This window comes from Triticum urartu, chromosome 1A (assembly GCF_056163025.1).
Source record: "Triticum urartu cultivar PI428250 chromosome 1A, HENAU_Tu73, whole genome shotgun sequence".
Classification (NCBI taxonomy): Eukaryota; Viridiplantae; Streptophyta; class Magnoliopsida; order Poales; family Poaceae; genus Triticum; species Triticum urartu.
In genome coordinates, this window is record NC_141873.1 from 443,415,742 (window position 1) to 443,420,223 (window position 4,482).

Genomic DNA, 4,482 nt, shown 5'->3' on the forward strand with positions numbered 1-4,482 from the left:
AAGAGTGGAACAAAACACCAGGCATAAGGCCGAGCCTTCCACCCTTTACCAAGTATATAGGTGCATTAAAGTAAACAAGATATAATAATGATATCCCATCAATAATCATGTTCCAACAAGGAACAAACTCCAATCTTCACATGCAACTAGCAACGCTATAAGAGGGGCTGAGCGAAGCGGTGACATAGCCAAACAACGGTTTGCTAGGACAAGGTGGGTTAGAGGTTTGACATGGAAATATGGGACGCATGATAAAGCATGTGGTAGGTATCGAGGCATAGGCATAGCAATAGAGCGAGCAGCTAGCAAGCAAAGATAGAAGTGATTTCGAGGGTATGGTCATCTTGCCTGCAAAGTAATCCGAGTTGACGTAAGCTTGATCCTCATAAGCGTACTCAACGGGTTCCTCGATCATGTACTCGTCTCCCGGCTCTACCTAAAGCAAGAACACAAGCAAAGGGAACCACAATCAACCACGGTGCAATGCGCAAGCCACATGATGCAAAACATGGCATGATATGCGGGATGTAAATTGCAATGTATATGCATGCTTCGGAAAGGAAAGATTGAACCAGGCCTCAACTTGGCAAACCAAGTGTGCAGCTGGAAAGATGAGTTGATTTCGGTCCAAATCGATATGAAGATCACTGGAAACGGATGCACGGTTTGCAAATGGCAAGCAAAACAATAATGGCACTAATCTGCGATTAACAACATGATGCCATCTAGAATGCAACAAGAAACTAAGCTACTACATTCTAACATAGCAACAAAGCACATGGAAGTGATCCACTCAAGATGCTTGACAAAAGATGAAAACTGAGCTATGGCTAAATCACACAATAGCAGGTTCAAACAAGCATGGCAAAAGTGCAAAAGATATCAGGTTCATAGACTTAGTGAAAATAACAACATGCGAGGAATTAACATCAGGAAGCAAAGTTTAGAGCAAGATAACAACATGCTACAGGAACATATCATGGCAAAGCAAGGCATGGCATGAAACTACTCAAATCATGTAACAAAAGTCCCTTACTGACCATAAGCCAAAAGAGCACAGAAAACATGATGGCACCCATGTAAACATAGCAAGTTTCGTTAATAGATTCAGACTTAGCAGAAAACTGGACATGGCATAAACAGAGTTACGTAGGCATGTTTGCGAGCTCGATGCACTCACCACAAGGCTTTGCATGATAGACTAAGCATACACCCAGCAAGAAGACAAGATCAAGTAGCTAACCATGGCAAGAACAATCTCATAGCATGCAAGGATCAACTACAACAACCTTGGCAAAATTGAATAACATGTAAACAATCTGCCAGGAACATTTTATAGCAAAAGTAGAGCAAGATTGAGTCATGCTAGGGTACTCCACAATTGCAAACAAAGACATGGATGGATAGAACATAACAATATCTCACAATCATCCTTACTAAACATGCTCAAAAGAGGCATGGATCACTCTGTAGCAACATGAATACATGGCATAAAAATAACATCAGGGAAATGACTTAGAAGAATTCGAAGTCCCTGAAATCAGCAACATCACGAGAGCTACTTTGCATGCTTGTGCTAGTCATCACAATGATATCAAAAATACATGGCATACACCCCTGTAAAGATGGCATGGCATAGCCCAAAACACATGTAGGGCTCAAGTTCATAGGAGGCACACATTAAACAAGGCAAAAATGACATGTCCATAATCTGTTAAGAAACAGAAACTAGCATTTTATAGCACTCTTGCAATAGCATTTATGGCATCAAGATGGACTCAAACAAGCATGATGCAATGTAATGAAATGAAGAGCACATCCAAACGAACAAATTGATATATCACACGCGCAAAACGGAGCTACGGATGATGAGATATGGCATGAAGAAGAATGCATAAAAAATGAACAGGGACGAGGACTTAGTGAAAATAGACCTAGGGTTTCTTAGATCTGGCGCACGAACCGAGGCGGCGGCGGATCTCGCCGGAGACGAAGCAGAGGGCGGCCGGAGCGAGCTCGGGCTTGCCGGCATTGGCGAGGCCGGGCGGCGCGGGGTCAGGCGGCGGCCGGCGCCGGTTGGAGGCAGGCGCGGGGCGGCGCGACGGAGGCGGCGGCCGGCACCGGCGACTCGGGCGGCGGAGGGAGGAAGACGCGAGGCGGCGGGGCGAGGCACGGCGGCCAGCGAGGAGGGAGAGCGGCGGCGTGGCGAGGTGGAGGCGGCGGGCGAGCGCGGGCGCGGGAGACCGGGCGGCGGCGGCGGCTCCGGGCCGCGGGGGTCGAGCGGGCCGGCGGCGCGGGGAACGGGGCAGAGCCACGTGGTGGCAGATGGTTGGCTGAGGGGGGCGGCGGACGCGTCCGGCCGACGGCGGACGTGTCCGCCCGACGGCGGACGTGTCCGGCGGCGCGGAGGAGCTGGGCTAGGGTTTCGGGATCCGGAATTTCGGAGGGGGAGGCCTATTTATAGATTCTGGGAGCTAGGAGAGTCCAAATGGAGTGCGGTTTTCGGCCACGCGATCATGATCGAACGACCGAGAGGATGGAGGGGGTTTGGATGAGTTTTGGGCCACTTTGGAGGGGTGTTGGGCTGCAACACACACGCGGCCTTTACGGTTCCCCGGTTAACCGTTGGAGTATCAAACGAACTCCAAATGGCACGAAACTTGACAGGCGGTCTACCGGTGGTGAACCAAGGCCGCTTGGCAAGTCTCGGTCCAATCCGAGAACGTTTAACACCTGCACACGAAAGGAAGCAAAAGGGGACACCGAAGGACGTAGGAGTGCCGGAATGCAAAACGGACAACGGGGAAAATGCTCGGATGCATGAGACGAACATGTATGCAAATGCGATGCACATGATGGCATGATATGAGATGCATGACATGGAATAAAATGCAAAACTAAGACAAAACCCAACCACGAGGGAATATCATAACTTAGTGCCGAAAATGGCAAGCGTTGGACTACAAATATGGCAAGTTACATACGGGGCGTTACAACACTCCACCGCTACGAAAGGATCTCGTCCCGAGATCTAGGACTGGAAAAACTCCAGATATTCGGAATGGAGGTGGTCCCCGCGTTCCCAGGTGGCTTCACCATCGGAATGATGTGACCACTTCACTTTCAGGAATTTGATAGACTTATTGGGAGTCTTGCGCTTGGTTTCTTCAAGAATAGCAACGGGATGCTCATGATAAGACATGTCTTCTTGGAGATCAATCTCTTCGAAGTTGATGGTGCGGTCAGGAGTCTTGAAACACTTGCGAAGCTGAGACACGTGAAACACGTCGTGCACGTTTGCAAAGTTGGATGGAAGCTCAAGTTGATAGGCGAGATCGCCTCTTTTGCCAATGATCTTGAAAGGACCCACGTATCTAGGGGCAAGCTTCCCTTTGATACCAAAGTGACGAGTACCTTTCATTGGAGAGACGTGGAGGTAGACATGGTCTCTGATCTCGAAAGCCAAGTCACGATGCTTGCAATCATAGTAACTCTTCTGGCGCGATTGCGCGGCTTTGAGATTTTCACGAATGACTTTGCACATTTCTTCAGCCTCTGTGATCAAGTCATTGCCAAGAAGTTGGTATTCACCAGTCTCTGACCAGTTAAGAGGAGTACGACACTTTCTGCCATAGAGAATCTTGAATGGGGCCTTGCCCAAACTCACTTGGAAGATGTTGTTGTAGGAGAACTCGACATATGGAAGACAATCTTCCCACTTCATACCGAAAGAAATGACACATGCCCTGAGCATATCTTCAAGAATTTGATTGACTCGCTCGACTTGTCCACTAGTTTGAGGATGAAAGGTTGTGCTGAAGCGAATGTTGGTGCCCATAGCCTTCTGGAAGGAATCCCAGAACTTAGAAGTAAAGATGCTTCCACGATTTGAAGATATCAACTGCAAAATGCCGTGCAAAGAGACAATCCTGGAGGTATATAGCTCTGCCAACTGAGCTGCTGTGATAGATTCTTTGATAGGAAGAAAATGAGCCACTTTAGTGAGCTTGTCGATGACAACGAAGATAGCATCATTGCCACGCTTGGACTTGGGAAATCCAGTCACAAAGTCCATCTCAATATGACCAAACTTCCATTCTGGAATGGCAAGAGGTTGGAGGAGACCAGCTGGTCGTTGGTGTTCTGCTTTCACTCTTCTGCAGACATCACATTCATTCACGAACTGAACAATCTCGCGCTTCATTCGAGTCCACCAATACAACTGCTTGAGGTCATGGTACATCTTTCTACTCCCAGGATGAATAGAAAGGAGTGAATTGTGAGCCTAGTTCATAATGACTTTACGAAGGTCACCCTTAGGAAGAACAATGCGATCCTCGAAGAAAAGAGTATCTTTGTCATCAAGGCGATAGCACTTGTACTTGGGTTGGCTCTTGGCAATCCCAATCTTCACCTTCTTCACCATAGCATCAAGAAGTTGAGCCTCACGAATCTGATCTTCCAAAGTAGGAGAGACTTGGA